Here is a 27,170-nt window from a genome sequence, read left to right as displayed (position 1 = left end):
ATGATCAGCCATGATCATAGTGAAGGCGGGTGCAGGCTCGAAGGGCCGAATGGGCCACTCCTGCACATATTTTCTATGTTTCTAATTTGAGTAAAACACAAAATTATGGAGGAACGCAGGTCAGGCATCAGATGTCGCCTGATCTGCTGGGCATTTTATTTTTCATATTCTGGATACAGAATTGACCATGGGTGGCAGCAGAGGGTGGTGGTGGAAGGGCGTTTTTTCAGGACTGGAGGCCTGTGACAGCGGTGTTGTGCATCAGGGGAACGGTGCTGGCCCATTAGTGTTGGTAGTTTACGTCAACGAGTTAGATAGGAATGTGCAAGGCATTAGTAAGTTGGGTCTTAAAAACTGGAAGGCCTGGAAACTCGCTCAATCCTTTTTATCACAATGTATTTTCATCTCTGACTTTAGTCAACTATCTGCCTATTCAATGTCCTCCCCTCCACCTCCCCCCCCCCCCCCCCCCCCCCCCAATTAAACTTTGATCGGTTATTTTATATAAAAATCAGATCTGTAGTTCCTTGTTGCTACAAGGTGTTGAGCATAAAGGTTGGGCCTGTTCTGTTACAGTTGTACGTTGGTGAGGCCAGGATTTGGAGATGTTTGGTTCTGGTCACCTGGCCAAAGGAAGGATGTCATTAAGGTGGACGAGAGGTAGAGTAGATTTATGAGGATGCTGCCAGGATTCAAGGGCCATGAAACTAAAGGGAGATTGGACATGCTACTTTAGTCCTTGGAGCCTAGGACACTAAGGGGTCATTCTATAGAGGTGCATAAAATCATGAAGGGAAATGAATAGGCTGAAGGCACAGAGTATTTTACACAGGATGGTGCTATCAGCAAGGGGCAGCATCGTCGACAGTCTGTATCTGTAACTGTCTTATTTTTTTTGTTATTTTAGGTTGTGTTAAAAGTATGTTTAGTGTCCTTGGTTTGTTTGATGTGGCGGAGGGGTGCGGGGGTTTGGGGGGAAACTTTTTTTTCCAATCTGTTACCTCGGCGGATATGCAATGCAAGTTTGTTTCCGTATGTATCTCCGTCCTGCTGCGGCCTAAAATAGTGACAGGTTGGCGGGGCCTTGCTGGAGACTGACGGACGATTCCAAGCAGCGGGAGTCAGTGGACTTACACATCGTGGTGCTTGAGATCCCTTGGCGGGGGATGAAAGCTCAAATGAGCGGAGCCGGTGAATGTAACATCGTGAAGCCCGCGGTCTCCGGTGAGAAGAGGCCAATTCAGGAGCTCCATATGGCCTAGGAGAGATGTGTAAAAAAACCCGACGAGGGAGATTTCGATCAAACCGACGGTGGGCTTCGTATAGTCGGCGCGCGGGGGCTTCTGATTGCCCCTGACGGGGATGGTTGGACTGCCCTGACCGCAGGAGAATAAGAGGAAGAAGATTGAAATGTATTGCCTTCTGATCACAGTGAGGGAAGCGGCATCCACTTTGATGGATGGTTATGTTAACAGTTTATGTGGCTGTGGGTCTTGGTGATTTTCACTTCGTATGGCTTTATGGCATACTCAAATGTCACTATACATTAAATGGTACCATGTGACACATAACCACTGGAAAACCCTGAGGAGGAAGAGAACCACGACGAAATGCGAGGGAGGAAACGATTTAATAGGAATTGAGGCGGCAGTTGTTCTCACGGAAGATGGTGGGGGATCTATAGGACAAGATGAAAGAGGAGGTAGTTAGGCGGTATAGCGTACACGATGAAAAAGTCACTTGGACAGGTACATGGAGAGTATAGGATAAGGTTCAACAGGGATATGGGTCAAATGTACAATCAACTTAGATGGGGCATGTTTTTCTGTCAGAGACAAGGTGGGACAAAAGGCGGTGGTTCTGTGCTGTGCGGATATTATTTCATGTTTAAAGTGGTATACAGTACTGTGCTTTTTTGGCTCTCAAATTCTATTAATCAACGAGAAAAAGGCGTGCCTGAAGTGAAAACTCTTACAAAATTGATACATTTAAAGTTGTTGTAGATATAATGGGTTGGTAGGGATTCCAGTGTACAGCACTAAACCTCTCCTGACTCAAACATCCCAATTGGTTTTTCACACGAAAGTGCCATAAAAGTAGTATTTTGAGTTCAGTCACAACTTAACTCCAGAATAAGGCAGAACAATCCAAAGAGCAACATTTCTATTTCACAAGACAATTCAAATACTTTTGAAACATGCAAAATAAAAACTTTTAATACAAAATCTTTTCAAATGTGTGGAATTATTTGTGACAAAAAAATTCCCATCGGATTTGTATAAAAACTAGGATAAGTTGCATAGATGATGTATATGACAAAGGTACAGTATATGTCCTCCACACAACTGCAGGGCCATTTCTTGAAGACAGTACACCACACACGCGCGCCAACTTAAGTCCAAAACAAAATATGCCTTTACGAGTTTGAATGTAGCATTCAAGTCCATTTCAGGAAAATAAACTAGAAAACAAAAAGGCACCTATTTTTTTGTTCACCTCTTTAAAATAATTGTTCAATAAGTGACCAGCTGAAGCACTTCTTCCCATTGTGGCATCTTTAACCTTCATCGAAGTGTAGCTATATACAAAAGCTAGTATAGACATGTACAACTTCAAAGCTTGAAACATAGATCCTCTGTTTCACTTTAAGTCCCCAAACAGGAAGGTGAGAGAGGGGAGGAAAGAGAGAGAAGAGAGAAGAGGAGAGAGAGAGGGAAGGAAGAGAGAAGAGGAGGAACGGAGAGGAAAGAGAGGGGAGAAAGAGAGAGGAGGAGAGAAGAAAAGAGGGGGAAGGAGAAGAGGGAAGAGGAAGAGAGGAAGAGAGGAGAAGGAGGAGGAGAGGAGAAAAAAGAAGAGAGGAGGAGAGGAAAAGAGAGGAGAGAGGAAGAGAGAGGAAGAGAGGAAAAGGAGAAAGAGGGAGAGAAGGAGAGGGAGAGGAGAAGGGAAGTAAAGGAGGGAAGGAAGAAGAGAGAGAGAGGAGGAGGAGGAAGAAAAGGGAGAGGGAAGGGAGAGGAGAAAAGAGGGGAGAGAGAGGAGGAGAAGAGGAGAAGGGAAGGGAAGAGAGGAGAGGGGAGAAAAGAGGGGAGGAGAAAGGAGGAAAAGAGAGGAGAGAGGAGAGGAAAGAAAGGGAAGAGGAGAAGAAAGAGAGGAGAGGGGAGAGGAGAGGAGAGGAAGAAAAGAGGAGGGGGAGGGGAGAGGAAGAGAGGAGAGAGGGAGGAGAGGAGAGGAGAGAGGAGAAAGAAGAGAGGGAGAGGAGAAGGGAGGAGAGGGGAGGAAGAAAGAAGAGAAAGAGAAGAAGAGAGAAGAGGAGAGAGAGAGGAGGAGAGAAAGAGGGAGAAGAGGAGAGAAGAGAGAGGAAGAGGAGGGAGAGAGGGGGAGGGGAGGAGGGGAGGAGAAGGAAGGGAAAGAAAGGAAAGGAGGAGAAGAGGAGGGAGAGGAGAGGGGAGGGAGTGAGAGAGAGAGAGGGAGGGAGGAGAGGAGAAGAGAGGAGAGGAGAGGGAGAGAGAGGAGAGGAGAGAGAGGGGGGTGGGGGAGACAGAGGGAAGAGGGAAAGAGAGAGAGACACAGACAGAGAGAGAGAGAGAGAGAGAGAGAGGGGAGAGGGAAGAGAGAGGAGAGGGAAGAGAGGGAGAGGAAAGAGAGAAGAGGGAGAGAGAGAGGAGGGGGAGGAGAGAAAGGAGGGGAGAGAAGAAAGGAGAGAGGAGAGGAAGAGAGAGGAGGAGGGGAAGGAGGGAGAGGAGAGAGAGGGGAAGAGGGGGAGAGGAAGAGGGAGGAGAAAAGAGGGGAGGGGAAGGAGAGAGAGGAGAGGAGAGGGAGGGAGGGAAGGGGAAGAGGGAGAGAGGAAGAGAGAGGAGAGGAAAGGGAGGAGAGGAGAGAAGAGAGAGAGAGAAAGAGAAGAGAGAGAGGAAGAGAAAAGGGAGAAGAGAGGAGGGAGGAGAAAGAAGAAGGGAGAGAGAAGAGAGGAAAGAGAAGAGAAAGAGAAGGAGAGAGAAGAGAGAGGGGGGAGAGGAGAGAAGAGGAGAAGGGGGGAAGGAGAGAGAAAGGGGAAGGAGAAGAGAGAGGAGAGGAGAGGAAAGGAAGAGGGAGAGGAAGGGAGAGGGAAGAGAAGAGGGGAGAGAGAGAGAGAAAGAAGAAGAAGGAAGAGAGAGAAAGAAGAAAGAGGGAGAGGGGAGAGAGGGGAGAAAGGAGAGGAAAGGGGAAGAAGAAGAGAGGGGGGAAGAGAGAGAGAAGGGAGAGGAGGGGAGGAGGAGGAGAGGAGAAGGGAGAGAAAGAGGGGAAAGGAAAGAGAGGGAGGAGAGAAAGAAGAGGGAGGAGAGGGAGAGGGGGGGAGAGAGAAAAAGAAAGAGGAAAAGGAGAAAGAGGAGGAAGGAAGAAGGAGAGGGGGAAGAGGAAAGGGAGAGAGGGAAGGAAGAGAGAAGGAAGAAGAGGAAAGAGGAGAGAAAAGAGAAGGAGGAGAGAGAAGAGAGAAGAAGAAAGGGGAGGAAGAGGAGAGAGGGGAAAAGAAGGAGAAGAAAGGGGGAAAAGAGGAGAAGGAGAGGGAAGGAGGGGAGGGAAAGAGAAGGGGAAAGAAAGAAGAGAGAGAAGAGAGAGGAGGAAAGAGAGGAAAGGGAGGAGAGAAGAGAGAAAGAAGAAGGGAGGAGAAAGAAGAGGAGGAGAGAAGGGAAAGAGAGGAAGGAGAAAGAGGAGAGAGGGAGGGAAAAGGGAGGAGGAAGAGAGAAGGAGAGGAAAGGGAGGGAGAGGAAGAGGAGAGAGGGAGGGAGGGAGAAAGGGAGGGGGGAGAGGAGAGGAAGAGAGAGAGAGAAGAGGGAGGAAGGAGGGGGAAAAAGAAAGAGAGGAGAAGAAGAAAGGAAAGAGGAGAGAGAAGAGAGAGGAGAAGAAAAGGAAAGGAGAAAGAGAGAGAGAGAAGGAAGAAAAAGAAGGGAGAAAGAAGAGAGAGAAGAGGGGGGGAAGAGAGAAAAGGAGAAGGAGAGGAAGAGAGGGAGAAAGAAGAAGAGAAGGGGGAGAAGAAAGAGAGAGGAGGGAAAAAAAAGAGAGAAGAAGAGAGAGAGAGAGAGGAGGGGAGAAGAGGGGAGAGAAGAGAGAGAGGAGGGAGGGAGAAAAAAAGGAAGGAGAAAGAAAGGGGAGGGAAAGAGAGAAGGGGAAAAGGAAGAGAGGGAAAAGAAAGAGAGGAAGAAGAAGGGAGGAAAGAGAAGAGAGAGGAGGGGGGGGAGGAGAGGAGAAAAGAAGAGGGGAGAAGAGGAGAGAGAAAAGAAGGAAGAGAGAAAGGAGAGGAAGAGAGAGAAGAAGAGAGGGGAGGAAGAGGGAGGGGAAGAGAAGGAGAAAGAGGAGAAGAGAAAGAGGAGAGAGGAAGAGAGAGAGAAAGAGAAAGGAGAGAGAGAAAGAAGAGGGGAGGAAGGAGGGGAGGGAGAGAGAGAGGGGAGAATGAGAGAGGGAGAGAGAGAGGCGAAAGAGAGAGAGGGTAGAGAGAGTGAAGAGAGAGAAGGAGAGAGGGAGAGAGGGAGAGAGAGAGGAGAGAGAGAGAGAGAGAGAGAGAGAGAGGGAGAGAGAGAAGGAGAGAGAGAGAGAGGAGGAAGAGAGGGGAGAGGAAGGAAGGAGGGAGAAAAAGAGAAGGGAGGAGAGGAAGAGGGGAGGAGAAGGAGAGGAAAAGGAAGGAGAGGAGAAGAGAGAGAGAGGAGGGAAGGGAGAGGAGAAAAAGGGGGAGAGGGAGAGAAGAGGAGAGGAAGAGAGAAAGAGGGGAGAGAGAGAGGGAGGGAGGGGGAGAGAGGAGAGAGAGAGGAGGAGGAGAGGGGGGGGAGAAGGAGAGAGAGAGAGGAGAAGGGAAGGGAGGAGAAGAGAGAAGAGGGGAGAGAGGGAGAGAGGAGGGGAGAGAAAGGGAGGGAGGGGAGAAGAGAGGGGGGGAGAGGAGGAAGGAAAAGGGCGAGAGGGAGGAAGGAGAGGAGAGGAGAGGAGAGGAGGAGAGGGAGAGGAGGGAGAGAGGAAGAGGGGAAAAGAGGGGAGAAAGGAGGAGGAGAGGGGAAGAAAAGAAGAGGAAGGGGGAGGAAGAGAGGAAGAGGAAGAGAATAGAGGAGAGGAGAGGGGGGAGAGGGGGAAGAGGAGAGGGGGAGAAGGAGAGGAGAGAGGAAGGAGGGGAGAGGAGAGGAGAGAAGAGGAGAGGGGGGAAGGAGGGGAGGGGAGAAGAGAGGAGAAAGAAGGGAGAGGAGAGGGAGAGAGGAAGAAAGAGGGGAAGGTAGAGGGAGATAGGGGGAGTCTGGGTGACAGAGACGAGATAGAGGGAATGAGAGATAGGGAGAGAGGGGGGGTGATGTTGAGAGAGTGAGGGAGAGAGATAGGAGAAAGAGAGAGATGTTGAAAGAAGCTGAGAAAGAAAGAAGAGAAGGAGAGGAGAGAGAGGAGAGGGAAAGACAGTGGGAGAGGGAGAGAGAGAGAGAGGAGGGGAGAGAGAGAGGAGGGGAGAGAGGGAGAGAGAGGAGGGGAGAGAGAGAGAGAGAGGAGAGGGGAGAGGAGAGAGAGAAAGAGGAGAGAGAGAGAGGGAGAGAGAGGGGAGGGAGAGAGAGAGAGAGAGGAGAGGGAGGGAGGAGGAGAGGGAGGGCAGGGAGAGAGAGAGGAAGAAGAGAGGAGAGGAGAGGAGAGGAAAGGGGAGAGAGAGAAGGAGGAGGGGAGGAGAGAGAGAGAGAATGAGAAAAAGAGAGAGAGAGAAGATAATAGAGAGAGAGAGAGAATGAGATACTAGAGAGAGAGGGAAGGAGAAAAAAGAGAGAGAGAGAGAGAGAGAGAAGGAGAAGAAGAGAAGGAGAGAGAAGGGGGAAAGAGGGGAGAGGAGAGAGGAGAGAAGAGAGGAGAGGGAGGAAGAGAGAGGAGAAGAAGAGGAGAGGGGAGGGGAGAGAGAGAGAGAGAGAGGGGGGAGAGAGGAAGAGAGGAGAGGAGAGGAGAGAGGAGGGAGAGGAGGAAGGAGAGAGAGAAGAGGAGAGAGGAGAGGAGAGAGAGAGAGAAGAGAGGAGGAGAAGAGAGGAGGGAGGAGGGGGGAGAGAAGGGGAGAGAGAGGAGGAGGAGGAGAAAGGGGGGAGTGTAGAGAGGGAGGGGGAAATAGAGAGAGAGGGAGAGGAGGGGAAGAGAGGGAGAGAGAGAAGAGGGAAAAGAAGGAAGGAGAGGAGGGGGAGAGGAGAGAGGAGAGGAAGAAGAGAGGAAGAGGAAGAGGAGAGAAAAAGAAAGAAGAGAGGGAGAGAGGGAGAAGAGGGAGGGAGGGAGAGAGAGAGGGGAGAGAGGGAGAGAAGGAGGGAGAGAGAGGGGGGAGGGGGAAAAGAGGAGAGAGGGGAAGGAAGAAGGGAGAGAGGAGAGAGAAGAGAGAAGAGAAAGAAGAGGAGGAGGGGGGAAGAAGAGAGGAGAGGAAGAGAAGAGAAGAAGAGAGGGGGGAGAGGAGAAAGAGGAACAGAGAGAGAGGAGGGAGAGAGGGGGAAGGAGGGAGAGGGGGAGGAGAAGGGAGGGGGAGAAAAGGGAGAGAGGGGGAAGGGGAGGAGAGAAGAGGAGAAGAAGAGAGGAGAGGAGAGAGAAGGAAAGAGGGAGGAGGAGGAGAAGAAGAGAGGAAGAAGGAGGAGAGAGAGGGGAGAAGGAGAGAGAGGGAGGAGGGAAGAGGAAGAGGGAGAGGGGGAAGGAGAGAGAGGAGAGAAGGGAGAGCAGGAGAAGAGAGGGAGGGACGGAGAGGGAGGGAGAGAGGAAGGAGAGAAGGAAGGGAGAAGAGAGAAGGAAGAAAAGAGAAGAGGAGAGAGGAAGAGGAGAGAGAGGAAAGAAGGAAGAGAGGAAAGAAGAAGAGAAGGAGGGAAGAGAGAGAGGAGAAGGAGGGAGGGAGAGAGAGAAGGGAGAAAGAAAGGAAGAAGGGGGGAAGAGAAGAAAGAGGGGGGGAAGAGAAGAAGAGAGAGAGGAAGAAGGGGAAGAGGAAAGAGAGGAAAGGAGAAGAGAGAGAAGGAGAGAGAAAGAAAGAGAAGGAAGAGGAGAGGAGAGAAGAGAGGGAGAAGAGAGAGAGAGAGGGTGAAGAGGGAAAAGAAGGAAGAAGAAGAGAGGAAGGAGAGGGAAAAAGGGGGAGAGGAGAAGGGGAAGAGAGAGAAGGGGAGAGAAGAGGGAGAGAGAGGAGGAAGAGGGGGAGAAGGAGAAGCAGAGAAGAAAGAGAAGAAGAAGGGAGAAGAAGAAAGGAGAGGGAGAGAAGAAGAGAAAAAGAAAAGGGAGGAGGGGGAGAGAGGAGAAAGAAGGAAGGAGGAGGGGAGGGGGGAGAAGGAAGAGGCGAAGAGAGGGAAAAGGAGCAGAGGGGAGAAAGAGAGAGGAGGAAAGAGGGAGAAGAGAAGAGGGAGAAGAAAGAGAGGGAGAGAAGCGGAGAGAGAAAGGGGGAGAGGGAGGAGAAGGAGAGGGAGGAGAGAGAGAGAAGAGAAAAGAGAGGAGAGGGAGGGGGGAAAGAGAGGGAAGAAGAAGGAGGAGGAGGGAAGGAGAAGAGGAGAGGGAGGAGAGGGAGAGGGAGAGAGAAAGGAGAAAGAGAGAGAAAGCGAGAGAAAGAGAGAGAGAGCGAGAAAGAGAGAGAGAGAGAGAGAGAGAGAGAGAAAGAGAGAGAGAGGAGAAGAGAGGAAAGAAGGAAGAGGGAAGGGAGGAGAAGAGACGAGAGGGGAAAGAGAGAGGGAAAAGAGGAGAGGAAGAGAGGAGGGAAAGAGAAGGAAGGAGGAAGAGAAGAGAGAGGGGGAGAGGAGGGGGAGAGGGAGAGGGGAGAGAGACAGAGGGAGAGGAGAGGGAGAGAGAGAGAGAGGAGAGAAGAGGATAGGGAGGAAAGAAGTGAGAGAAGAGAGAGAGGAAGGAGGAGAAAAGGAGGAGAAGAGGGGGGAGGGGAGGGGAGGAGGGGAGAAGAGAGGAAGGAGGGAAGAGAAGAAGAGAGGAGAAAGAGAGGAGGGAAAGGAGAGAGAGGGGATGAAAAAAGAAGAAAGGAGAGAGAAGAGCGAAGAGAGAGGAGGAAGGAGAGGAGAAGAAGAGAAGAAAGAAGAGGGGGGAAGAGAAGGGAGAGGGAGAGAAGAGAGAAGAAGGGAAAGGAGAAGAGAGAGAGCAGAGAAGAAAGAGAAAAAAAGAGAGAAGAGGAGAGGAAGAGGGAGAGAGAGATCTATCTATCTCTCTCTATCTCTCCGTCTCTTTCTCTCTATCCATCTATCCATCTATCCGTCTCTCTGTCTCTCTGTCTCTGTCTCTCTGTCTCTATCTATCTATCTATCTATCTATCTATCTAGTGGGAGAGAGGGAAATAGGGAGAGAGAGAGAAGGTGGGAGAGAGAGAAGGAGAGAGAGAGAGAGGGAGAGGGGGGAGGGAAGAGAGAGAGAGAGGAAGAAGAGAGGAAGAAAAAGGTGGAGAGAAGAGGAGAGAGAGAGGAGAGAGAGGAGAAGGGGGAGAGAAGGAGAGAGACGAGGAGAGGAGAGAAAAGAAAAGGAGAGGAAAGGAGAAGAGAGAAGAGAGAGAGAAAAGGAGGAGAGGGGAGGAAGAGAGAAGAGAAGAGAAAAAGGAAGAGAGGGGAGAGAAGAGGGAAAGAAAGGAGGAGGAAGAAGAGAGAGGGAGGAGGAAAGAGAGAAGAGAGGGGAAGAGAGAAGGAGAGGAAGAAAGGAGGGGAAGAAGAGAGGGGAGAGAGAGGAGAGAGGGGGAGAGAGAGGGAAGAAGAGAGAGAACCGAGGAAAGAAGAGAGGGGGAAAGAAAGGGAGGGAAAGGGGAAGGAGGAGAAGGGAGAGAGGAGAGGAAAGAACGGCAGAGGGAGGGGAGAAGGGGGGGGAGAGGAAGAAGAAAGAAGGAGAGAGGAAGGAGAATTGAGAGAGAGAAGAAGGGGAAGAGGGGGAAAAGAAAGGAGAAGGAGAAGAGGAAAAAGAGAGGAAGAGAGAAGAAGAGAGAGGGAGGAGAGAGGGAAGAGAAAGAGAAAGAGAGAGAAGGAAGAGAGGAGAAGAGAGAGGGAAGGAGAGGGAGAGGAGGCGGGGAGAGGAGAAGGAGGAGGGAACAAAGAAGGGAGGGGGGGAGGGAGAAAGGAGAGAGAGAAGAAGAGAAGAGGGGGAGAAGAAGAAGGGGAAGAAGAAGAGAGGAGGGGAGAAGGGGGGGAAAGGAGGAGAGGGGAAGAAAGGGAAGAAAAGAGAGAGAAAAGAAGAAAGGAAAGGAAAAGGAGAGAAGAAGGAGAGAAAGAGAGGGAAGAAGAGAGGAGATGGAGAGGAAGAAGAAAGAGGAAGAAGATCAAGAAAAGAAAGGAGAGAGAAAAAGAGAGAGGAGAGGGGGAAGAGAGAAGAGGAGAAAACAGCGAGAAGAGAAAGAGGGGAGGAAGAGGAGAAGCAGGAGAGAGGAGAGGAAGAGGAGGAGAGAAGAAGAGAGAGAGAAAGAAAGAAAGAGAAAAGAGAGAGGGAAAAGGAGGGGGAGAAGGAAAGAGAAAGGGAAGAGGAGGGAGAAGGAGAGGAGAAGAGAGGAGAGGTGAGAAGAAGAGCAGGAGAGAGAGAGAGGAGAAGAAAAGGAGAGAAGGAAGGGAGGAAGGAAAGATGAGGAAGAAGAAGAAAAAGAAAAAGGAAGGAGAAGGGGAAAGAGCGGAAGAGGGAAAGGAGGGGAAAGGGAGAGAAGAAAAGAAGAGAAGAAAGGGAAAAAGAAAGAGAACAAGAGGAAGAAGGAAGAAAGGAGAGAGGAGGAAGAGGAGAGAGAAGGAGAAAGAAGAGCGAAAGAAGGGAGAAGAGAAGAGGAGAGAAGAGGAGAGGAGAAGGGAGGGAAAGAGCGGGGGAAAAGAAAAGAAGAAGAGAAGAGAGAAAGGAAGGGAGGAAAGGGCGAGGAAAGAGGAGAGAAGAAAGACCAGGAGAAGAAAAAAGAAGAGAAGAGAGAAGAAGAGAGGAGGAAGAAAAAGAGGGAGAGAGAAAGAAAGCAAAGAAGAAGAGAGAAAGAAGAGAAGAAGAAAGAAGAAGAAAAAGAAAGAGGAAAGAAGAAGAAACAGAGAGAAAGAGAGGAAGAAGAAGAGGAAGACGAAGGAGAAGGAGAAAGAAAGGGGGGAGAAAAAAGAGGATAGAAGAAGAGAAGAAAAGGAAGGAGAGAAGAAAAGAGGGCAGAAAGAAGGGGAAAAAGAAGGGAGACGGAAAGAAGAAGAAGGACGAGAAAGAAGAAGAAGAACGAAAAAAAAAGGAGAAAAAGAAAGACGGAAAAAGGGAAGAAGCGAGAGAAGAGGAAGGGAAGGAAAAGGAGAGAAGAAGCGAAACAGAGAGACTGAACAGAGAGAGTGAAGGAAGAGAGGAATGAGAAGGAAGAAAAGGAAAAGAAGAAGAAAGAAAGAAAGAGAGAGACAAGAGAGAAGAAGAAAGAAGAAGAGAGCACAGAAAAGAGAAGAAGGAAGAATCGAAGAAGAAAAAGAAGGAGAAGAAGAAGAAAGAAGATGAAAGGGGGCGAAGAAAAAAGAAGAAAGAGAAAAGTTAAGAGAAAGACGAGAAGAAAGGGAGAAGGAGGTGAAGAAGAAGGAAAAGAAGAGGAAGAAGAAGAGGAGAAAGAAAGAAGGAAAGAGAGCCTAGAAAAAGGGGGAGGAAAGAAGAGAGAAAAGCGAGAAGAAGAAAGAATAAGAAAGGGAAATCTCGAGAAAGAAGAAGAAGCATCAGGAACACTAGGGGAAGAGGAAACGAAATAGAGGGGAAGAAGGAGAAAAGAAAGGAAGAGGAAAAAACGAACAAGGGAAGAAAAAGGCAGAAGGAAAAAAAAGAAGAAGAGAGAAAAAGAGGAGAGGAAAGGAAAGAAAGAACAGAAAGAGAAGAAAAGAAAGATAAAGAAAGAGGAAATAGAGGAAGAAGGAAGAAATTTTAAGAACTGGAGAAGAAAAGAAAGAAAAAAAAGAAAAGGACAAAATTAGAACATAGGTGAGACAGAAAGAAGAAGATTACAAGAAGAAGGTGAGCATTAGAAGAGGACAAGAAGCAAGAAGATGAAGAAAAGGAAGAAGAAAAGAATTGAACAAGAAGAAAGAAAAGAAGAGCGAGCAGGATGAAGTCAGCGAGAAGAAAAAGTAAAGAGAAGGAAAAAGGAGGAAAGGAAAGAGGAAGAAGAAGGAAAACAGAAAAAAGAAGAAAGAAAAAAATGAAGACTAAGAGGAAAGAAGATCGAAGAAACGAGATGAAGAAGAAAGAGAGGAAAGAGAAGAAGAATTTGAAGGAAGAGAGGAAAGGAGAAGAGAAAAGAAAAGACAAAGAAAAAACAGGAAGAGAAAAAAAGAAAGAAGAAGAAGAAGAGGGAAGAAGAAGAGAAAAGAAGAAAGAAGAAGAAGAAGAAAGAAAGCAGAAGAAGAAAGAAGAAACTGCAGTAAACGATCCCATAATCTAACAAGAGCTCATCTGGTTTGGGACAAAGAGTTTTGGCGAATTTCGGTTTTAAATACAAACGCTAAATAAACGGCAAAGTTTCTTACCAATGCTTTGGCACTTCTTTCCCTCAAATCATCCCAGTTCCACTGAAGGACTGGTTATTTGTAACAGGACGCAATCCCACCAGTGACAGAAACGTACAACTGTGTTCGGGTAGAAAAAATACAAGAAAGTACATTTGCGTCCGTTGGAAGTCAAAAAGATTTAGGTTTTTCGACACAAATTTTAAAGATGGTGAATTTTAAACTGTCAGTTCTGTTCCTGTAAAAAGATGGGCTATCAGTAAGGCGCAAGGAGAATGCGCAGCAGATTTGCACAGGGGAGTCCATCCCTTATACAATGAATTGCCTTTAAAAACCTTTTGTGGGCAATTACATTTGAATCGTTACCTGGACGCCGCATTTTAACTTATTCCAAAGCTGGCAAGTTTTTTCACAGGCTACAAATGAACAAACAAATGTAAACATAATTTTTAAAAAGTATAGAAAAATTGGCATTACGAGCTCGGTCCTTTATGACGGCCTGTTACAAAGCTTTTTTCAAGCTTTTTAATTTGAACAATGGACAACTAATTCTTAAACAAAAAAAAATAAGACGGTCAAAATCAGCTATGTTGGGACATATTGTAACTCTAAGTACGTAGAGCAAGATCACTTCCATGGCCAACTTATGAGAAAGGAAAAGGCAAGAGTTATGGAAATATTCTTCTCGGAATCCTCCTAGTTAAATTGTGATGAGCTTTATGTGTACAATAAATAATGTCGGAAGTGGAATGTTTAACAGCAACTGAAAAGTTGTTGGCCTCATGTGGTAGTTCCTTATTTTTATGTTTGTACAAACGCCCCCTATACAATAATTGTTGTATGTCTCAAATCCAAAACCATTATTTCCGATGCAACGCAAAGTAGTTTGAGATGGAAACTGAATGCGCCTGTAATGATTATTTAGCATCCACGGATCAATCCTGCAAATGCAGAACTTGCTTTGATTTGTTTACTAAGTGTCCCTTGCTTAAATGCACATTTAAAAATCTGATCCCACTTGAATCATGAGAATGTTGCGTGAAAGACCCAAGGGCCCCTGAAGATTTCTAGAATCTGGAACAACACACAAAGTGGGGTGGAACTCAAAAACAGGTCAAGCAGAATATAAAGGTTTAGTTTGGAGATAGAGCACGGAAACATGCCCTTCTTCCCACCAAAGTCCGCCCCGAAAACAGGAGTCCCTGGACACGCTAACACTCTGAGGACCTTTTACAATTGTACCAAGACAATTAACCTCCAAAACCTGTATGTCTTGGTAGTGTAGGAGGAACCTGGAGAACCCAAGAGAGAACCCCACATAGGTCACGGAGAGAATGTACAAAACAGTTAACAAAACAAGCACCCGTAGTCAGGAGCGCACCAGGTGCTCTGACGATTGTAAGGAGCAAACCCTTCCACTGTGCCACCACGACGCGATGATCAGGTATCAAAGGGAAGACCTTCATTACAAGGTCAGTTCACAAATCATCAACTATCCCTATACTCCCACAGATGCTGCGTGATCCATTGAGTTTCCTCCAGTCATTTGTTTCTGCTTTAAGAAGATCTTCTATGTTTGATTGGTTTAGTTTCCGTAGTAGTAATGCTGCACGCGGTAATGTAATAAATAGGTCAACCCGTTCCAAAGTACGGTCAGTGAGATAGAGTTCTTCCTACTGATGGCATGCCGTTTTATTTATAATACCTTAACAAGAAGACATTTCTATATGATAGGTTACACAGTAAACTATCAAAGATCAATAGAGATGCTGCACCAACCCTAACCCAAGGAAGATCCTAAGATAAATCACATTCAAATTTAATTATATGTCCTACATGGCAATGATCTCTAACGCAAGCAGACCGCCATTCTCAAACTCCAGTGCAATGCGTCCTATGTGAAGTCACAATCTAATACTGATAAACAACCCTCATTAAAAAGATGGTATGGAAGTAAGCATGAGGAAAATGGCTAGAAAGCCACTTACTGTGGGCAAGAAGGGGTTTGTGTTTGACATTTGCACAAAACTACTCCCAAACCCTCAGGTAAACATTGATTAACAGATTCTGCAGTGCAGATTATGGCTGTGTTTGCACAGATTCTTGTGCACTGCTTCCCTCTTTATACACAGAAAAGAAAAGGCACTCGTTTAATATTAACAGCATGGCTGATTTGAGATCAATGGTCCGTTTCTGAAATACTCACAACCAATTTGGCAATTGGTAGCTGGATGAACGTAATCAAAGATTATCAATTCGATCTTGCACTAGATGTTTGGCGCACTGAAAAAAAAAAAAGATTTAAAAACAAAACTGAATCTTCCAAAGATTCCTAGTCCTCCATTGAAGGAACTGAAACAAAAACACTACTGTAGCAGACTGTAATTTTGACACTGCAAATGGCTTTCTTTTAAAAACAAAACGAGGAGTTAAAACGATTGCTATAAAGTAATCTTTGGTCCTACATCCAACTGAAACTGGCTGAGCAAAGACAAATTGCTTACAAATCCACACCGAGGTCTTTGCATCCCCAGATTTGCTGCTCAGGCTACTTTTTGCTTGACCACTGCCTTCTTTCTTTTCTCTGGTGGGGTTTGGAGATGGGTGTGATCGTTATAAGCCTGGAACGCCTCGGTCCACCTGTTCCTGGCCATCGTCAGCTGCCGCTGCACGCGTTCCAAGTTGACCGGCACATTTTCATCATTGCTGCCGGTAGTGCTGCTCTTGAGCGCTGTTTTCTCTTTGTTCTGCTTGTAGCATATTTAGCATTGGAAAGGTCAGTGTACGGGATCTGATCTGGTTGACTGCAATATGGTATGCCAGGAGGGGCTGAAGGGAGTTCCATGTATAAGGCTAATGTAACTAGTCTTCTGCTAGAGAGTTTTTGGTGGGTTTTTATATAATATCCCGTATCTCCCAAATCCCAGATGATCATCTCCCAGATATCTATGACTAAACAGAGGCCGCCTTACTCCGTACATCAACAGCAGAAAAATAGTCTCTCAGTTGGGCCTGGATACAAAGCAGTCCACACGCGTGTGAGGGCAAGGGTCGCGGACACACTCGTACCTTGCTGCTACTTACCTCAAAGCCATACAAGATTTACTGGCCCACAAGAAAACACACCTCAATAAAACTTCTTGCAAGCACTGCAGAACGTAAAACTTCATCAGGCCATCAACGTTTAATCTGCCGTCGGCCATCGTGCTGTTCAGGTTCTTCTGCTCTTTGTTCCCTGATCGCTGTGCAGCTCTATTTTCTGGATAGAGTATGGATCCTGCTATGTTATCAATCCTCGGCCTCCGCCAGTCCTCGATGCTGCTTCCACTGCAACACCGCGTAACTGGTGCTTCTTTGGGTTTTCGGGCTCCGCCCTCGGGGTCTTCCTTCGCCGTGATCTTGTGCACGGCGTAGCCCAGGTAGAGAATGGACGGCGTGACGATGAGTATTATCTGGAACACCCCAAACCTCACGTGGGATAACGGGGCAAAGGCGTCGTAGCAGACGTTCTCGCAGCCCGGCTGTGTTGGTGTTGCAGACGAACTTGTGTCTGCTCATCTAGTAGATGGACTCCCCGCCCACCACGGTCCAGCACAATCGCGGAATATGGATGAGCACCGTCAACCACAGCTTGCCCACAAACTTGGATTGGTTGTGGATTTCCTCCAGAAGCCTCGTTAGGAAGCTCCAGCTCATGTTATTTCAATCAAGTTTTTCCAATCCGTTCCTGCAGCACAACAGACATCTTCATTAAAACCAGACAGGAGATATTGATGCGATCATGATCGAAAAAAACAAAATTAACATTTATAGTTAGGTAGAGAGACACGCATGGAAACAGATGCCCTTCGGCCCACCAAAGTCCAAAGCCGACCATCAATTCCCTGCTTCACAGAAGTTATCCCATTTCCGCAACACTTGTACTGTATCTGATTATGCTTAGCTAAGATGTCGATTTATATTGGCGATTGACAGACTCCGGATTATTACGGGTGCCTGGGTTATGGGAGAACCGGCAGGAGAATGGGGTTGTTGAGGGAAAGATAGATCAGCCACGGGTTGACATGATGGACTAGACTTGATGGGCCGATTGGCCAAATTCTGCTCCAAGAACTTATGATGTACTTTAAGTGCTTATGGATTTTGATACTTGTACAGAACTGAATACAAAAATTAATTTCACTGTACCGATCATGTACCATTGAACCATCCTTACACATTACGGCAATTTACAAAGCCTACAAACCTGCACGTCTTCGAATGTGAGAGGAAAGGAAACGGGCAGCACCCAGAGAAAACCCACGTTTACAGGGAGAACGTTGCAAACTCCACACAGACAGCACCCGAGGTCCGGATCAAACCTGTGGTCCTCCAGCCCTTATGTGAGTAGCAGCTCTGGCTGCGCCACTGTTACAATCTAACAAATTTTCAGTAATTGATGCTTTTTCCCAGCAGATTAATCCATATTTTTACATTTGCAGATAGTTTTCTATCTAAAAGATAACGCTCTTTTTTCAATGATTAATCATGGCTTTTAGATATACACAAAACGCTGGATTAAACTCAGCGGGACAGGCAGCATCATCCTCTGGAGAGAAGGAATGGGTGGACGTTTCTGGTTGAAAACCCCATGGCTTTTAGATAGCCCCAGCGATATGAAGGAAATGGAAGGGTATGATTCATGTGCAAGGGAGAGATTAGTTTAAAACTGGCATCATGTTTGGCCCAGACATTTGGTCCGAAGGGCCTATTGCTGTGCTGTACACTTCCATGTTTGCCAAACATACCTTAAAAAATTCTAAACCTTCCACACAGTACTACCTAAGAGCACACATATTAAACATTCAAGGTAGACAAAAAGGCTGGAGAAACTCAGCGGTGAGGCAACAAGCATTGAAGCATTGATGAGGTTGGCAGAGGTGCACGTGAACCTCTACCTCATCTGGAAAGACTGCTTGGGTCCTTGATGGAGCCGAGGGGGGAGGTAACTGCGACAAGTGTAGCATTTCCTGCGGTTGCAAGTGAAAGTACCAGGGGAGGGGGTGGTGCGGGGGGAAGGGGAGGTACCTCCTGCACCCAGGCATAACTCACTGACTTCATCCATTTCACCACTCACTCCCCATCCCCCCACTCGTAACAAGGACAGAGCACGCCTTGTCCTCACCTTCCACCCCACCAGCGGTCACATCCAACAGATAATCCACCTACATTTTCGCAACCTCCAATGGGATCCCACCGCTGGCCACATCTTCCCATCTCCAGTCCCCTTTCGGCTTTCCACAGAGACCGTTTTCCCTCCGTCACTCCCTGGTCCATTTGTCCCTTCCCACCCAAACCACCCCCTCCCCTGGTACTTTCCCTTGCAACCGCAGGAAATGCTACACTTGTCGCTTTACCTCACCCCTCGACTCCATCCAAGGACCCAGGCAGTCGTTCCAGGTGAGGCAGGGGTTCACCTGCACCTCCGCAAACCTCCTCTATTGCTTCCGCTGCTCTAGGTGTCAACTGCTCTACATCGGTGCAGGCTCGGTTCGCAATAACCAACCGGATCTCCCGGTGGCTCAGCACTTCACTCCAACCCCCCCTCCTCCATTCCGAATCCGACCTTTTCTGTCCTGGGCCTCCTCCATGGCCAGAGTGAGTCCCCGCCACGCAAATTGGAGGAGCAGCACCTTCGCTTGGGCAGTTTACACCCCAGTGGTATGAACATTCACTTCTCCAATTTCAGGTAGTCCATGCTTTCTCCTCTCCTTCCCCTCCCCTTCCCAGCTCTCCCACAGCCTACTGTCTCCGCCTCTTCCTTTCTTCGTCCCACCCACCGCCCCCACATCAGTCTGAAGAAGGGTCTCGACCCAAAACATCACCTATTCCTTTGCTCCAAAGATGTTGCCTCACCCGCTGAGTTTCTCCAGTATTTTTGTCTACCTTCGATTTTTTCAAGAATCTGCAGTTCTTTCTTAAATATTAAACATTCACATCGTTTTTGGAGGTCTGAAATGAAAACATCAATATCTTAAAGAGAAACAGGCTAATATTTCAGCTGTTTTATCAAAACAGTTCGATTAGTACGGGTGTCAGGGGTTATGGGGAGAAGGCAGGAGAATGGGGTTGAGAGAGAAAGATAGATTGAATGGCGGAGTATAGTTGATGGACAAGGGGGGGGGTGGTCTAATTCTGCTCCTGTCACGTGAATTTATGAAAACATAATTAAAGCAAGGGGAAGAAGAGAGAGGAGAGGGCAGCAGCAGTGAGAGGTCACAGAGAGAACTGAAAAATGAAAGAACGGGGGAGGACGAGGCGAAGAAACAAAGTGAACAAGTCAGTGCGAATGTGCAAGTTTTGATGCATTCAAGTATCCCCACCGACCATTACAGTAATTACCCAGACCGTCCTGGAATGTAGAGACAGAAGGAATGGGTTACGTTTTGGGTTGAGACCCTTCTTCAGATCCTAAACGTTATCCATTCCCTCTATCCAGAGATGCTGCCTTCCCGCTAAGTTACTCCAGCAATTTGTGTCTACCTTCGGTGTAACCCAGCATTTGAAGTTCCTTCCTACACATTAATGACATAGTCTGCAGCAATTCACAGGCACCAGATTCATGGCTTTCATTTAAAAAATATAATTTTAAATGGTTTCGCTTTTAGTTTAGTTTAGTGGCACGTGTACAGTGAAAAGCTTATTTTGCATGCCAACCAGACAGCGGAAAGACAATACATGATTACAATTGAGCCATTCATAGAGATATATAAACATACACCATCTCTGGAGAAAAGGAATAGGTGACGTTTTGGGTCGAGACCCTTCTTCAGACTAAACCCGAAACGTTGCCTGCTCCTTTTCTCTAGAGAGCTGACTTACCCGCTGACTTACTCCAGCTTTTTGTGGCTATCCTCGGTTTAAACCATCATCTGCAGTTCCTTCCTACACATATAAAAATATACTGCAGTCTTCTGATAATTCAAAGCATTTTTTAAAAAATAATAATAATAAATTGCAAGGAGTGTGCCCTTCACACGCCTTTTTTGAAACTAAGAAACTTTATATTTTACATCATTCAAATCGGACTTGGCAAATATTCTTGTGTTAATATTGTCCTTCACAAGGTGGAGCCACTGCAACAGTTATGGTGGTGATGACATCCTTTATTCAGCAAATGTGAATCGTCGGCCTATGCCTTTCTTAGTACCTATTCTCCTAGACAACTCCACCAGCAAAAGTTTCCTTTATCACTTTTTTTCATGATCCTAAAAACCTCAATAAAATCACTCAATAACTTCCCATTTTTTTTTTCCAAAAAGATCAAGCCCAGGTTGCCTCCTCTGTGAGGTTCAGGCACTTCAAGAAAAAGGAAGATGGTCACGGAGAGGTGAGGGAGCAGGGAAAATGAAAGAAGATGCTTTGCCCCAACAACTAATAGGCTCTTGAATGCCACAAAATATTAACTAAACAAAACGTCACCTATTCCTTTTCTCCACAGATGCTGCCTGACCCGTTGAGCCTCCAGCTTTTTGCATCTATCTTCATTTCCTTCCTACACAAACTATGAGCCATCTTGATTGCACCAAGGACTTCAGGATTTTTGCACTAGAATTGTGTTTTTTTTTTAAATTATAGCTTTTTGGTTCATTATTTTATCTAAGAGTATTGTGTTTACATGCCTGTTCTTTTGCTGAATGAATTTAACTTTTCTATCGTTAGTACACATGACAATTAAATACTCTGGCTTTTACAGGACCTCACCATAATTTAACTCTTGGAACCCTGATCAACGTCCACTGATTCTGCACAGGGCCACCTCCAAGGTTAACATAGCAGGAGTTGTGGGTAGTAATCCAGAAGCGATCTAACAAGGGCTTTGTAGAGCTACAGCAAATCTTCCTTCCTTTTTGAAGAAGGGTCCCAATCCGTAACTTTAACCATCCATGTTCTCTGTGAATGCTGTCTGACCCGCTAAGTTGCTCCAGACTTTCTGTCTTTTTTTTGGTAAACTAGCATCTACATCCCTCCCTATTATTTTCCAGCCCTTACGGCATTAAAGCCAACATAACATTAGCCTTTAATTACCTTATTTTAATAAAAGCAAGCCTTGTCAACACATATTGATGATTCGTACACACACAAACACACATATATCTCTGTGGATGCCCATGGTCCTAGCTTTATTATATGTGACTCAAATGCTCTCTTTGTTCAGAAGTGTACAGGGCAGTTTCGATGCTGCGCTTTACGAGAGGTTGGAGCGGGTTACACGAAGTGAAATACATTGGGCGACATTTTGCGATATTGGAGGATGCAGCCATTACCAAATCTGTTGGACGTTCCGCGGATAAAGGTGGGGATTGGGGTGGGTGTAGATGTCCAGTTGGATGGTGTAAAGGACAGCTTCACAGAGGGAAGAAAACTTCCCAGAGGAAGGGAAACTTTAAACATACAGACAGCTGGCAAGTCAGACAGAAAATAGGAAATACCAGCTTAAATGGGGATGTAAGGAAGAGAGCAGGAAGTAGACACAAGAGATGACACAAGAGGAAAATGAAAATACCTGTGGCTTCTAGAGTTTGAAGTTTGCCTGTAAACAAGTTTAGCACAATAGCAGAACTACCTTGATGCCTTGATCATCATGAGCAGTACTACTGATTTTAGTCGAGGGTAAAGTGAATAGCCTCAGTAATTTCAACAAGCAGTTGATTGCATTAAAGATAGGGAAATATGAACAAGTCACTCAATCTTCAGACTTTACAGAATCATCACGGAAACAGGTCCTTTGGCCCACCAAGTCCGCAGCAACCAGCGATCACCCGTACACTAACACTATCCTCCACATTGGGGACAATCTACAATTTACAGAAGCCAATTAACCTACAAACCTGAACGTCTTTGGAGTGTGGACGGAAACTAGAACACCTGGAGAAAACCAACGCAGTCACAGGGAGAGCATACAAACTCCGTACAGCCAGCACCCAATAGTCAGGATCGAACCTGGGTCTCTGCTGTAACTCTACCATTGCGCCACTGTGCTGCTCTCAATCCTGTGAGTCTGCTCTGTCATTTTATCAAATGTATGAGATCTTGTACCTTAACTCTTATCCTCCTTCAGAGTCACTTATCCTTGTCCTTACTACTCAATACAATACAATACAATACAATACAATACAACGGTTTATTTGTCACATTGCACAAAAAGTGCAAGTGAAATGATACGTCAGCAGCGATACAATGATAAAGGGCACACACAAAAACACAATAAATTTTTAACATAAACATCCACCACAGCGTTCATCACTGTGGTGGAAGGCACACAATTTGGCCAGTCCTCCTCCATTTCCCCCCGTGGTCGGGACCTCAACCCTCCGCAGCCGTTGCTGCGGGCGTCCAGATGGTAAAGGACAAGGTACAAGTCCAGGTAAGTCCAGAGTCGACTCGTCTTAGATCAGATTAGATTATGGTCAGATATACCAGCTGCAATGAAATCACTTGTACGCATGAAGGGATACTGTAAACATGACAACATCTTCACATAAGGTGTCACCACTCTCCCGCACCATCTTTAATTTTTACCCTGTAAAGTTAACCTCAGGCTTTAAGCTTTAGCCTGAACCCGAACCCAAGCCCTCTGGAGCTGCCGTTTCCAAATCCGCACAATTTGGTGGATAAAAAGTGCGCCAGTTTTCAATCAAATCACCCAAGACTAAACTTTAAAAACCCACTTGTTCTGGTACTCACACACAAAGGAACTAGCTTCGATTACAAGTCTATCATACTCTTCATCAGTCTGAAGACGGGCCTCCACCAAAACCCATTCCCTCCACAGATGCTACCTGGCCCGCTGTGTTCCTCCAGCACTTTGTGCTTTGCTCGAGATTCCAGCATACTCAGTCTCGTGTCTTTCTCCAGCACCTTGTTTTTTTTTAGTCAGAAGAACTATACAGAACAGAAACAAGCCCAACGTCCCAACATGCCATGTGCACTAATCTCATCTGCCCATGTTTGGTTCTAAATCTTTCCTATAAATTTACATATCCAAAAGTATTTTAGATGTTGTTATAGTACCTGCCTCAGCTACCTCCTCTAGCAGCTCGTTTCATATGCCCACCACCCTCTGCGCGAAAATATTGGCCCTCGGGTTCCAATGAAATCTTTCCCTGTGGTTAAATGTCCCTGTTGTGTAGATAAATGTGAGGTTATCCATTTTGGTGGCAAGAACAGGAAGGCAGATTATTATGTGAATGGTGTCAGGAAAAGGGGAAGTACAACGAGACCTGGGTGTCCTTGTACATCACACTGAAAAAACTTCGCTGATCAGTACAACAGGCAGTAAGACAGCTAATGGCAGTTTGCCTTCATAACGCGAGAGTTGAAGCATGGTGAATCTGTGGAATTCATTGCCACAGAGGACTGTAGATGCCAAGTCAATTGATATGTTTAAGGCAGAGATTGACATACTCCTGATTAGTACCACCCCAGGGGTCAAGGGTTATGGGGAGAAGACAGGAGAATGGGGTTGAGTGGGAGAGTTAGATCAGCCACGACAGAGTAGATTAAATGGGCCAAATGGCCTAATTCTGCTCCCATCACTTATGAAAAGAAAATTGCTTGGGTTTTTGTAATTCATTTTGAAACTCATTAAATGGCAAAGCTTGTGGCTGGAAGAGACTCACACTACCTCAATAACTACAAGTCCACCATCGATTTTCTGGCAACTGATGGTCTGGCACCTCCATTAATCCAGACAAAATTACAAGCGAATTTTGTGTGGCACACACTCTTTTAGCATGTGTGCCTCTTTCCTGAAAGAGTTGATTGTTTACCCCTTTGCTAATTGTTAATTCTTTATTTAAGTTTTTAGCAGTCCATGATGCTTTAGAGACATGGGAGGGGTATAATTCGTGGGTAGGAGGTGTATTGCGGTATCATTATTACGTGACCGCTGTTGGTCTGGCAAAATGAATTCTCCAGCAAGGCTCTAGAACCAAGGGTGCACAAAAATCGACGGTGGACCTGTACTCATCAATTTGGCAAACAAAATATCCACAAAAGCTACGATAAGGAAATAATATCGGTTCAACAACCTGCGGAAACATCCTCGAACATGGCCCTTGCTGATCTCTATAAACATGCAAACAACTGACCTGTAATTAACAGTACAATCGGCCCAGAGCAATTTCTCTAAAAATACTCCAAAAACACACTGCAGAGGGTTTAAATAGATGAAGACAGAACAGACCGCAGATGCTGGAATCTTGAGCAAAGCACAACATGCTGGAGGAACTCAGCGGGTTCATAAATGATACTAGAACTTGGCCATTCGGCCCATCAAGTCTACTCCGCCATTCAATCGTGGTTGATCTATCTCTCCGTCCTAACCTCATTCTCCTCCCTTCTTCCCATAACCCTTGACACCCGTTCTAATCAAGAATCTATCTCTGCCATAAAAATATCCATTGACTTGGTCTCCCCAGCCTTCTGTGGCAATGAATTCCACGGATTCACCATCCTCTGACTAAAGGAATTCCTCAAGTCCTTTCTGAAGGAACGTCCCAGGGACATCCTGGAGAAAGCTGGCAAAGGGAGCTGAGGCAACCCTCTCTTTCCAGAGGTGTCCAGAGAAGACCTGGCAGCATTAGTGGAGAGGTCGAAGCGGTGGCCGATGACGGACGTGGACGGATACGTGGAGCGAGGACGCTACTGCCGAGGGAAGGAGCGAAGGAGGACCCGGTGTGGAGGGACCGCCATGAGAAGGGGGGGGGGGGGCAGTAGAACAATGGACAATGGGGACCTGGCGTTGGGGAGAACAGAGGGAACTGGGAAGGGGGCGGGGAATTTGTTTTGTAACTTTGTAAGTGCCCTTTATGGGCGACTATTTACATACCTTGGTATGGTACACAAGCAAAGAATATCACTGCGACTTGTCACATGTGACAATGAAGCATGCAATTCAATTCCTGCATGGTCGTCCCCTTCCCTCCTCAGATGCTGCTGCTCCCACAGTTCTCCAGCAGAATTCATTGCCACAGGCGGCTGTGGGGGCCAAGTCAATGGATATTTTTCAGGCAGGGTTTGACAGATTCCTGATTAGTGAGGGTGTCAGGGAGCGAAGGCAGAAGAAGAATGGGGTTGAGAGGGAGAGATACATCAGCCATGGCCAAATTCTGCTCCTAGAACTAATGAGACTGTCAAATAAAAACTGCCTGCATCTGAAACCTCATAAGTTACCTACTTTCATAAGGTTTTTAGTTCCTTGATGATACACGCTATACAAAGCAGACTATCAGTATAAGTTTCATTTTAAAGTATTAGTACTTGTTTGCCCATTTTTAAATGATGCAACCAATCCCCACTCCTGTGGCCACACAGAGCTCATACCAAGAGCTGCAATATTGTTGCTGTCTCACCGTGGTCATGCCGAGCAAAACTTTCTACCCACTGTTTCTGAGACGGTGCCGGGGTCTCGCAAACCTCCTGTCTCGCTGGTGTTTGGCCGCGTTTAGCAAAGAGGAGGGTGGAGATGGGGGAGTGAGCGAGACCCCGGCTGCCGCCCAGACTCAGGGCTGGCGAGTGGTCCGCTGTCTGGACGTCCAGCAGAGAGCGGCAAAACAAAGACACAAAGAAACACGGGGGGGGGGGGGATAGTTGCATCGAAACTTCAGCAGCAAATACGTTCAACTTCCCGGCAACATTTGACCAGTTTAATGAAGTGAAATAGAGCTCCTCTCCCTTCCATCGTTTAAATGAGGCAACCCCACCCCTGGGTCTGTCTGTCCTGAAAGCCCCGCCGCCCCCCGCTCGCTCTCCCACCCCCCACAGCCCTTGCCCCCTCATATCCCCCACCCCTCAACCTCTCCTCCTCCCTCCCAGACCCTACCCCCTCTCTTTACCCCCCCTCCCCAAACCACCTCTCAACCTCTCCCCTACAACATCCTCCCTCCCTCTCTCCTACCCCTCTGCCAGACACCTCCCCTCCTCCCCTCCCCTCTACCTCAATTCCCCCTTCCCCCCACCCCGTAACCCTACCTCCCCCCACCCCGTCCCGGCCCCCCAGGGTGGAGATGCTGGAAGAGTCCGTGTCCCGGCGCCTGGGCCACGCTGCGCTCCCTATAACGGGGCGATCTCCGGCTCCAGCTCCAAACTCGCGGCAAGTTTTGTTACCTGTGGGGGCGGCCGCTCATCTTGGGGCAGGGGTTCAGCCCACACGGCAGACAGCCCGCTACTCTTCCCTGTCCGAACAGCGCTGGGCGTGGACTTCCCCAACGTCCCGCTCTCACACACTGCCCTGCCCTGCCCTGCTTGCACGGCGCCTGGGGCTGGGGCTGGGGCTGGGACTGGGGCTGGAGCTGGGGGGGCTGGGGCTGGGGGCTGGGGCTGGGACAGGGGCGGGGACAGGGACTGGGGCTGGGGCTGGGACAGGGACTGGGGCTGGGCTGGGACAGGGGGCTGGACTGGGGCTGGGGGGCTGGGACTGGGGGGACTGGGGCTGGGCTGGGACTGGGGCTGGGCTGGGACAGGGACTGGAGGGGACAGGGACTGGGCTGGGGCTGGGGCTGGGACAAGGACTGGAGCTGGGACAGGGACTGGGGGACAGGGACTGGGGCTGGGACAGGGGCTGGGGCTGGGACTGGGACAGTTCTGCAGTGGGCAGCGGCCGGAGGAACGCTAACAAAGCCGCATTGTACTCTCGCTGACACTTTCCACCCCCATCGTTCACACAGGGGGAGAATTGCACTCGGAGCCTTTGCCAATTACACACTGCTGGTGAATATCACAATGCGCCCCAAAATATAGAAACATATGTGCAGGTACACCAAAATGCTGGAGAAACTCAGCAGGTGCAGCAGCATCTATGTAGCGCAGGAAATAGGTGACGTTTCGGGCCGAAACCCTTCTTCAGACCGACCCGAAACGTCACCTATTTCCTTCGCTCCATAGATGCTGCTGCACCCGCTGAGTTTCTCCAGTATTTTTGTGTACCTTCGATTTTCCAGCATCTGCAGTTCCTTCTTGAACATATGTGCAGGGGTAGACCATTCGGCCTTTCGAGCCAGCACCGCCATTCAATATGATCACGGCTGATCATTTAAAACCAGTACCTCGTTCCTGCTTTTTCCCCACATCCCTTAATTCCTTTAGCACTAAGAGCTAAATCTAACTCTGTTGAAAATATCCAATTAATTGCCCCCCCACCCCGCCTGCTGTGGCAGAGAATTCCACCGATTCAAACCTTTTAAAAGTAAATACGTTTTTCCTCATCTCAGTCCTAAATGGCCTATCCCTTATTCTTAAACTGTGACCCCTGGTTCTGGACTGCTCAACATGGGGAACATCTGTCCTGCATCTAGCCTGTCCAATTTAAGAATTTTCTTCTCATCCTTCTAAATTCCAGTGAGAACAAGTCAGGCTGGTTTGGGACGGTGCCGGTTCGATCCTGACTATAGGGAGGTTGCACGAAAGGTCACTGGGTCATAGGGCTCGACGCACGGAACCGCTAAATCCAACTGGAAGACATCCGTCACTTCCGGTGTATGTTTTTAATGCTAGAAACGCGTACTTTCCTACCTGTTAAAAACTGCCAAAATGTTGAATATTTGCGCTGAAAAAAATTGTGGGAGTCGGGGTAAGTGTGAGAGACATGTACCCAACTTTAGAATTCCAAACGTGAAGCGAAATTAAGGTATAGAGAAGTGAGAACTGAAGGGACTACAGCAGCTAAAGTGCTTGGTAAACATTGAAAATATTGGGAATTATCGCGTTTGCTCACTGCATTTCATCAACAGTAAGGCA

General features: G+C 47.5%; 1 protein-coding gene and 1 pseudogene across 2 annotated transcripts in view; both read right to left on the bottom strand.

The window, feature by feature from the left end:
• LOC129710381 (gap junction gamma-1 protein-like) overlaps positions 1–27,170 on the bottom strand; it is a 164,582-nt gene that overhangs the window by 70,727 nt on the left and 66,685 nt on the right. Inside the window, exon 1 of one of the 2 annotated variants that reach the window (XM_055657339.1) lies at positions 25,542–25,659. The exons of the other annotated variant lie outside the window; for it this stretch is intronic. The gene's annotated coding sequence lies outside the window, so the exon portion shown is untranslated. Of the gene's footprint in view, positions 1–25,541; positions 25,660–27,170 lie in introns of those variants that run through there. 2 annotated transcript variants of the gene reach the window in all.
• Positions 1,131–16,088, bottom strand: LOC129710032 (gap junction gamma-1 protein-like; annotated as a pseudogene).

This window comes from Leucoraja erinacea, chromosome 27 (assembly GCF_028641065.1).
Source record: "Leucoraja erinacea ecotype New England chromosome 27, Leri_hhj_1, whole genome shotgun sequence".
Taxonomy (NCBI): Eukaryota; Metazoa; Chordata; class Chondrichthyes; order Rajiformes; family Rajidae; genus Leucoraja; species Leucoraja erinaceus.
Note: the sequence above shows the minus strand (reverse complement) of the source record. Positions and strands in the feature narration are given on the sequence as shown.